Below are 9,882 nucleotides of genomic sequence, written 5' to 3' on the forward strand. Positions count from 1 at the left end.
AGGCAGGCAGAGAGAGAGGAGGAAGCAGGCTCCCCGCTGTGCAGAAAGCCCAATGTGGGGCTCGATCCCAGTAATCTGAGATCATGACCTGAGCCGAAGGCCGAGGCTTTAACACACTGAGCCACCCAGGCGCCCCGATTTGTAGGAATTTTTAAAAGTAAAACCTTCTGGATACAAATTCTTTGTTGTATGTGTTGCAAATATCTTCTCCTTCTCTGTAGCTTGATTTTTCCTTTTAACTTTGTTTTTTTGTGTTTCTCCACCCCCGTATACTTTTTAAAAAATTATTACTGAACTAGAACATACATAAAGAAGAGAACACAAATCAGAAGTATACAGAGCAATAACTTTTCACAAAGTTAACACACCCAGGTAATCACCAGCCAAGGTAAAGAAACAGAATATTACCAGCATTTGAGAAGCCATCTGCACACCCCCTTCCAATCACTTCCCTCTCTCCTTCCCAAAAGCAGCACGGTCCTTTTTCCAAACAGATTAATTTTGCCAGAAATGTATATATATAGAATCATACAGCTTGCACTCATTTGCATCTGGTTTCTTTCACTCATCATTAGGTTTTTGAGACTTAGCCATATTGCTGTGTCACAGAGTTAAAGTGCAACTAAGTAAAGTCAAATTACTACCCAGCCCCAACCCATCACAACCCCTAATAAGATCAAAGAAACCATCCCCTAAGTGGAGCTTCGCAGGAAACTGGGTATATGAACTGAAAAGCAAAGAAAGATTTATGTGATCTTGGTTACTTACATCTCAAAGCTCTGATTGAGGGAACTGATCTCTCTCCCAAATATCTGCAATCAGAGGTAAACTGAAGCCCAATCCCTCGGAGGACTGAAGTGATCTGCCCCTTATCCTGGCTGTGAGGCAAAGAAAATGTTGTGTTCTCTCTGGGAAAAAGACACTACCTACTTCAGTGTCTATTACTCTTTTTTTCTTTCTTTTTTTTTTAAACACAGAATGTATTATTTGTTTCAGGGGTACAGGCCTGTGATTCATCAGGCTTACACAATTCACAGCACTCACCATAGCACATATCCTCCCCAATGTCCATTACCAAGCTACCCCACCTCTCTCACCCTTCTCCCTTCCAGTAACCCTCAGTTTGTTTCCTGAGATTAAGTCTCTTAATCTCCCTTTGTCTCCCTCTCTGGTTTGTCTTGTTTCATTTTTCCCTCCCTTCCCCTTTGATCCTCTGTCTTGGTTCTTAAACTCCTCCTATCAGTGAGATCATACGACAATTGTCTTCTTCTGATTGACTTATTTCACTTAGCATAATAGCATCTAGCTCCATCCACATCGTTGTGAATGGCAAGATTTCATTTTTGATGGCTGCATAATATTCCAGTGTCTATCATTCTTTTAAACACAACATTCAATGTACAAAATCACTTCAGCAGATCTATAGATGACCCAAGTACTGGAGTTAGCAAAGATAGCTACTATGAGTCTGTTACATAATTTAGTGAAAAGATGGACAAAATGGGAGAACAGAAAGGGAATTTTAGCAGAGAAATAGAAACTCTAAAAAAGAACAAAATGAAAATTCCAGAACTGAAAAGTATAGTATCTCAAAAAAAGAATTCATTAGGGGCGCCTGGGTGGCTCAGTGGGTTAAATAAAGCCCCTGCCTTCAGCTCAGGTCATGATCTCAGGGTCTTGGGATCGAGACCCCAAGATCGAGATCTTGATCCCAAGATCAAGATCGAGCCCTCCATTGGGCTCTCTGCTTCCTCCCTCACTCTCTGCCTGCCTCTCTGCCTACTTGTGATCTCTGTCAAATAAATAAATAAAATCTTAAAAAAAAATTCATTAGATGGACTTAGCATTAGACTGGACTCAACATAAGAATGGGTCACTGAACTTAAAACATAGGTCAACAGAAATGATCCAAAATGAAATATAGAGAAAAAAATGAAAGTAGCAGAACAGAGCATCAGATACCTGTGAAACACTATCAAACTATTTAGATATACATGTAACACATAAAGAGAAGAGAAAAAGAGTAGCTTAGGAGAAAATTTTCTACAATCTATGAAAGACATTCAAGAGTTCTTGAACCCTAAGTTGGATAAATGCCACAAAGAAAACCCCACTTAGACACATCTTAGTCAACTGCTGAAAATTAAATATTAAATAATATTAAAAATTAATCAAAGCAAAAAACACATTACATCTAGGAGAACAAGAATAAAAATTGTCTTCTCATCAGAAACGATGGAGGCCAAAAGACAGTGGAATGACATCATTCAAGTGCTAACACAAAATTTAGAATTCTATATCCAGCAAAAATATTCTTTGAAAATGAAAGCAAAATAAAGGCATTTTCAGGCAAACGAAAGCTTAAAGTATTTATCAGTAAACACATGCTACAAAAAATATTAAAGGAAGTTCTATAGGCTGAAAGGAAATGATTCCAGGTTGAATCCTGGGTATAAGGAAAGAAAGAGCACTAGTAATAGTACAAGTCTTGCTAACATAAAAGACTTTTAAAAATAGCAATGAATGGTAGGGATTTAATAGATGTAGAAATAATAAATACAGTAATAGTACAAAAGTCAAAAGGAGGATAAATGAGACTGTACTTTTTGTATAGTCCTTTTATAAAGTTCTTATGTTGAACATTAAGTGATATAATATTAATTTAAAGTAGACTAGGATGTTAAGGATACATGTTGTAATCCTAGGATTAGAATAAAGTCACCACTAAAAGCTATAAAACAAAAAGTTATAGGAAGGTCAACAGAAAAGAAAGAATGAAATATCACAAAAATACCTGATAAATCTGAAAGGCCAAAAAGGAGAAGAATAAAGAGAAACAGAAAATAAACAGCAAGAAGATACTTTAAAACACAAATGCATTATTCCATTAAATGTTAATAAACTAAACACTACTTAATCAACTGAATTTAAATAAAGCCAACAGATACCCTTTTCAAGAGACACACTGTAGGGTGCCTGGGTGGCTCAGTGGGTTAAGCCTCTGCCTTTGGCTCAGGTCATGATCTCAGGGTCCTGGGATCGAGTCCGGCATGGGGCTCTCTGCTCAGCGGAGAGCCTGCTTCCCCCTCTCTCTCTGCCTGCCTCTCTGCCTACTTGTGATTTTTCTATGTGTCAAATAAATAAATAAAATCTTTTAAAAAAGAGACACACTGTAAATATAATGACAGACTGAAAATAAAAGGATAGAATAATAAGTCTTAACATCTGATAAAGTAAACTCCTCTACTTAATTTTCAAAATTCTATGCTTTGTACCTTAATTATTAGAAAGATTTTTAAGCTCAGGAAAAAAATTTTTGAAATGTTGATTGTAATTCAATTCCATTTATAAATTAATTTGGAGAGGATATCATGATAATGAGTCTTCAAATACATAGATCTTCATTTATTCATTTATCTTCATATCTCCCCATTTATTTAAGACTTCTTTTAAGTCCTGAAATTATTCTCTAGTTTTCCCCAAACATATTTTCATCTCTTTTTTTAGATTAATTATTAGATGTCTATGGTTTCTGTTGCTATTGTATACAGGATATTTTTAAAAATAATATTATTTTTAAAAGTCTTATTCTTTACCACACAAGGAATATTTCTAACATTTCCCCATCAAATGTGATATTCACTGAAGATTTTGCTAGATACTGTTAACGAGGTTATAGAGATTTCCTTCTCTTTTTGTGCATTAAATTTTATTTTTCCACAAATAAACTGAATTTTATCAAATGTTCTTCTAACATTTACTAAGATGGTTATGTAGATTTTTGTACAGGTTGATAATGTGATAAATTATATCAAGATAGTCTATTGTTATAGTATCCCCAGTTCCTAGCATGAACTCTATCTACATGGCCAAGGTATATTATCATTTTCATCCATAGTTGGGTTCAGTTTGCTAATATTTTATTTAGAATTTTTACAAGCATACTTCTAAATGAGACTGGCTTATAATTTTCCTTTGTTATTCAGTCACTGTCTTTTTTTTTTTTTAAGGTTTTATTTATTTACTTGAGAGAGAGAGAAGGGGTGGGGTGGAGTTGGATCAGAGGAAAAGAGACAAGCAGACTCTCATCTGAGTGCAGGGCCGATGGAGTAGGGCCTTGATCTCACAACCCTGAGATCATGACTTGAGCAGAAATCAAGAGTTGGACACACAATGAACAGAGCCACCAAGGCACTCCTGTATCTGGCTTTATAATCAAGATTGTATTCTTGTTGTATAATCAACATAAATAAGTTAGAGATCTTCCCCCTTTTCTAGTTGTTGGAGCAATTTGTATAAGACAGAGGTTATTTAATCCTGTAAGCCTGCTAAAATCTACTGGCAGGTAGATTCCTTTTACTATTTTAAATTCAACTGTTCTTCTCAGGCTTTCCCTATCACCTTGAGTGAATTTTTAAATATATATTTTGGGGGTGCCTGGGTGGCTCAGTTGGTTAAGTGTCTGCCTTTGGCTTGGGTCATGATCCCTGGGTTTGGGGATCGAGCCCCACGTTGGGCTCTTTGCTCGGTGGCAGCCTGCTTCTTCCTTTCGCTGCCGCTTCCCCTGCTTGTACCTTCTGTCAAATAAATAAATAAAATCTTAAAAAAAAAAAGAAATTTATATTTTGTAATAAATCCATTTCTTCTTAATTTTTATATTTATTGGCATAAGGTTCATTTTTACTATAATTTAAAAATCTAGTATGATAGTGTTAAAAGCCATGGAAAGATTAGTCAAGAGAAAAGGCATGCGTTCTAACATTTTCTATTTGTGCCTCTTTCCTTGGCTTTTTTTCTTGCATTTAATACTGTTAATACCAGAGAACTAGTGTTAGATGAACACTGTTAGCACATAGTTTGAAGTAAGATGGTAAATTTCCTAGAAATACAGATTGATGAACTTGAATGTTAATTCTTAACAAAATTCTAAAATTATTAAAATATCATTATTAAAATGATAGCCCTGAAAATGTAAACAAGAGAGCAGTAGTACAATAGAAAGCAGGAGTAACATTAGTTCACAAAAGTTATGCCAAATCTATACATTTCTTTTTGCTTGTTTGAGTTAGTACCAATTAGGGACATGTTCTGACTATTTCAACAAAACTTGAAAGCTTCTCAAGATTCCATATGGACCAGATGGAGAAATGTACGTTGTGTGACAGGCAGTACTTTAAGTAAATATTTATAACTCTTTGAATGGCTACGCTCAAAGAATGATGATTAATAGAACAAAATGAACTGTGGAAAACCTCTTGTCTGATGCCATTCAATATTTTTATTAATTAAAGATAGGAAAAGTATTCTTATCAATTTTGCAGATGACAAAGCTGGGATGTCAGCTAATATGTAGACGACAGAATTGCCACACAAAAAGATCTAAGCAGGCTAGAAAGATGGGATATGATGAATAATATATTTAATAAGGGTAACAATAAAGGTCTGTACTCAGGCTTAAAACGTCAATAAAACAAGGATTGATTTTAATTGGGGTTGGCAAACTACTGCTTATGAGCTAAATCGAGCCTGCCACCTGTTTTTGTATGGCCCATGAGTTAAAAATGCTTTTTAAAATGCTTTTGGGCGGGGGCGCCTGGGTGGCTCAGTGGGTTAAAGCCTCTGCCTTCAGCCCGGGTCATGATCCCAGGATCCTGAGATCGAGCAGCACATCGGGCTCTCTGCTTGGCAGGGAGCCTGCTTCCTCCTCTCTCTCTGCCTGCCTCTCTGCCTACTTGTGATCTCTATCTGTCAAATAAAATAAATAAAATCATTTTTTTAAAAAATGCTTTTTGGAGCGCCTGAGTGGCTCAGTCATTAAGTGTCTGCTTTTGGCCCAGGTCATGATCCCAGAGTCCTGGGATCAAGTCCCGCATTGGGGTTCCTGCTCTGCGGGAAGCCTGCTTCTCCCTCTCCCACTCCCCCTGCTTGTGCTCCCTCTCTCACTGTGTCTCTGTCAAATAAATAAATCTTTGAAAAAAAAAAAAACACAACTTTTTAAAATTATTTTATGATATGTGAAGGTTATATGAAATTACATGAAATCCATACTTCAGTATCCATGAATAGATTTTTCTTTTAAAGATTTTATTTATTTATCTGAGAGAGCAAGTGTGGGAGAACACAAGCAAGGGAAGTGACAGAGGGAGTAGCAGACTCCCCACTGAACAGAGAGCCTGATGTAGGGCCTAATGCAGGGCTCGATGTGTGCTAGATCCCAGGACCTGGAGAACAGGGCCTAAGATGAAGGCAGATGCTTACCCATCTGAGCCACCGAGGCACCCCTCCATGAACAGTCTTATTTGGAACTTTGCCATGGTCATCCATTTATACATTGTTGATGGCTACTTTTGTGTTACAGTGACACAGGAGCTTTGATAGAGACTATTAGGCTCATAAAGTCTAAAATATTTATTATCTGGCCTTTTACAGAAAAAGTAAAAAAGCTGACCTTTGATCTAGATGTGTAAAACATAAGGTTTTGTTCATTACAAAGTCACACTGAAAGGCAAGAGTGTACTGTATTTGCCCCAAAAGTAAAATAATACAATCTTAGATTATAATAACAGAGTTAAGGAGGAACTACATGCATCAGAATTTTTAGATACTGGGGCACCTGGGTGGCTCAGTCAGTTAAGCATCTGCCTAAGGCTCAGGTCATGATCCCAGTCCCCAGGGATCAAGCCCCAGGCTCAGCAGGGAGTATGCTTCTCCCTTTCCCTCTGTTGCTCCCCCTGCTTGTGCTCTCTCTCCCTCTCAAATAAATACATAAATCTTTGGGGCGCCTGGCTCGCTCAGTGGGTTATTAAGCCTCTGCCTTCGGCTTGGGTCATGGTCTCAAGATCCTGGGATCAGGCCCCACTTCGAGCTCCTTGCTCAGCAGGGAGCCTCCCTCCCTTTCTCCTTCCAACTGCCTCTCTGCTTACTTGTATCCTCTATGTCTCTGTCAAATAAATAAATAAGCTCTTTTAAAAAAAAAAACATAAAATCTTTAAAAAAAATTTTTTTAGATACCAACTAAGGACCAGGCACTGTGCTTGCTAGTTATGCAAAGATGACTACAACCTAAGATTATAATGGTGACTACAACTTGGTTCTTGCCTTCAAGATCGACGTCCAGAAAGATGGACAAACATATAACTAATATTATAATGCTATGTGCTAACAGTGTGATGTATATCTAGATACTACATCAGTTCTGGGTAGTATATATTAAGTAGGACATTGTCAGGTTTAATATTGTCAGAGGAAAACAAAAAGTTCATGACAATCTGTAAGTTATCACATGGAGAAAGTTGAAAGAATTGGCTGAAATATTTCAAAAGAGATCAGAGAGAAATGTAATTAATACCACAAATGTTTAAAATAGAAAAAGGACTACAATTTTTCTTTTACAACTCCAAGTAGGAGAACTGAACTCAACAAACTTTAAGCAGGAAGACATCAAAGATAAAAGAACTTAGTAGCAAAGTAAAAATTTTAAGTCTTTTCCATCCCTGAAAGTATCCAAGAAGAGTACATGATAATTTATGGAGGAAACTAAAGAAAGGATCCCTGCACTGGTTCTTTTAGACTGGATCAAGTTCTAGGAAAGACAGATTGAGAACAGATAATGAAGAATCTTAGAAGCCAAGTTGAAGACAATGGGTTCCATCCTGTGGTTTTCAAGAGGACTGGGGGTGATTTTGCCCCAGAAGAAAATCTGACAATTTTGAAAGACAGTTTGGCTGTTACAACTTGGAGGAGAGGTGTGTAATGCTACTGGCATTTAGTGGGCATTTCCGGAGGCTTCTAAATACCCCCATGCACCAGACAGGCCCCCACAACAATTATTTAGCCCAAACTGTGAATACAGAGGTGGAAAAACCCTATGGTAATATATTTGGGGGTGCAACTGTGAGGGTTGGAGACTTAGGGAGAGAACTTGCTTTCAGTAAGTTATATTTTAGGGAAAAATATCAAGCACTGATGTCAAGTATAAGAATAAGGAAAAGATTATGTAAAAATGTTCCATTCTTTCCTTGCCTCACATTCCTAGCATCTAAATTGTTTGAGAGAAGTCAACATGTACTTTAACACAAAACTCATTTCCTATCTCCTATACCCATCAGTATCCTTCTTATTTCCTGTGTTGGGTGTTCATTATTTAATGGCAGAAGTTGAGTTCTCTTTAAGGTTCCTTGTTTATGGTTAAGAGAAAGAGGCAAACCAGCCCCAGAGAAAGCCACAGAGAATGCTGCTTCCACAACGCCAAGGTGCAGGCTTGTGCTACACTCTAACCAACCCCCGCCCAACCTGGGATAACTTAACTCTAAATAAATACACACATATTCCCTCAGGGCCTAGATTACTAAAGGGGGTGCACTCGGGGTGCTCTCCTTGTCATTTTTCAAGGTCCCTGACCTTGGACATCCCTGGCCCAGAGCCACTGAGCTACCCTTTCATCTCCAGGTCACATGCCCTTCCTGGTCCTTTCTGAACACCTCAAGGCGTCAAGTCCACGGTTCACTTTATACCACCTGCCTTGGGACTCTCCACATGACTGACTGGGAGCTTTTATGTAAGTCAGAAAACGGCCACCCTCTGTCTCCCAGGGCCCGGGCCTACAGCTTGGTATATCACTACATATACTGTGAAACGAATGGCTTTGGACCGAGATGGGTTTGGGACAGAGGCGAGGAGGTGGTGTCAGTGACCAAAGCCATTTTCATTTCAAGACCTCCGAGGGTCCTAAGCACTCAGGCTACTGCACGCCCCCACCCCAAATTACATAAAATACATTAAATGAACCCACATCCTACATTAACTATAAATCATTATATATGGGTTACGTAGCAGTTGAAAGGTTACAGTTTGATAGACTTTTTAATTCCAATCTGCAATTGTTTTTCCCTTTTAGGAATGAAACCATTATTTCGGGGCTCAAAAAAGTTCGTGGACTGGTACTGATGTCTCTAGGACTGAGGGAGAGAACAGATCTGCGTCAGAGTTCACCCCTCCCTGTCCCCTCTCGAGCCGCCACTCGGCGCCCTCCCGCCGTCCGCCTCCTCACAACCCTCTCCACTAGCTCCCCGCTCCGTCGGTCAGGTCCAGCCAGGCTCCCACCTATCCCAGCGCAGGCCCAACCCGCCCGGCCGCCCGGCCGCCCCGCCACCCCGCTCGCCTGCGCCTCCCGTTAGCTCCAAAAGCGCGGACTGTCCGGAATCCGGATCTCCTTTCGGCTCCTCCCGGCAAAGCGCGCCCCTGCCCCTGGCTCCGCCCCCCACTCCCGGCCTCCTAGGAGTCCCCGGGAGCGCGCAACTCTCCGCTCGAGCTTTTCGCTCCACCCCACCCGCCGACCCCGCCCCGCGCAGCCCATCCCGGCCCTCAGCCCAGCCCAAGGGGCGCGCGCCTATCCCGACTCCCGGCTCTTCGCCCCTCCCCGCCCACAGGTCCCGCCCTGCGCAGCCCGGCCCGGCCCTCAGCCCCGCCCCCAGAACGCGCGCACCTCTCAACTCGCGGTTATTTGCCCCACCTCTCCCGCAAGCCCCATCCCTATGCTCTCCTTTACTTGGTGGGTAGAAGTGCGTAGCCTCAGCTTAAGGCCTTTCCCCAAGCAAATGCCTGAGCCTGCACCGTCTACCCTCCCCCACCTCAGATCAATTCCAGGGGCTTGCAGAACCCAGGCAACCCACCCCCGCGCGAGCACGCACGCGCAGTGCCCACCTCTCCCGGATCCGCGCCCTCGACCCTCAGGTCTTCTCCCAGGGCCCGGCCCCGCCTCCGGTCCGGCCCCGCCCCCATCCCGGCCCCGCCCCTCAAGCCGGGTCCCGCGCACGCGCATCTCCCCAGCCCAGCCTTTCCCCCGCCCCCCCCAGCCCCTCGCCAGCCCCGCGGTCCCACGGC

The 9,882-nt window shown here is 41.1% G+C and overlaps 1 protein-coding gene across 9 annotated transcripts in view; it reads right to left on the reverse strand.

Annotated features, from left to right (window-relative positions):
* The window catches only part of HSPB11 (heat shock protein family B (small) member 11), a 34,333-nt gene that overhangs the window by 24,339 nt on the left and 112 nt on the right, over nucleotides 1–9,882 (reverse strand). For 4 of the 9 annotated variants that reach the window (XM_044238289.1, XM_044238291.1, XM_044238285.1 and 1 more), the window contains exon 2: nucleotides 769–878. The gene's annotated coding sequence lies outside the window, so the exon portion shown is untranslated. Of the gene's footprint in view, nucleotides 1–768; nucleotides 879–9,160; nucleotides 9,260–9,702; nucleotides 9,759–9,882 lie in introns of those variants that run through there. The other 5 variants (XM_044238284.1, XM_044238283.1, XM_044238290.1 and 2 more) reach the window with 5 other exon arrangements.

The sequence above is a fragment of the Neovison vison genome, chromosome 2 (assembly GCF_020171115.1).
Source record: "Neovison vison isolate M4711 chromosome 2, ASM_NN_V1, whole genome shotgun sequence".
Lineage (NCBI taxonomy): Eukaryota > Metazoa > Chordata > Mammalia > Carnivora > Mustelidae > Neogale > Neogale vison.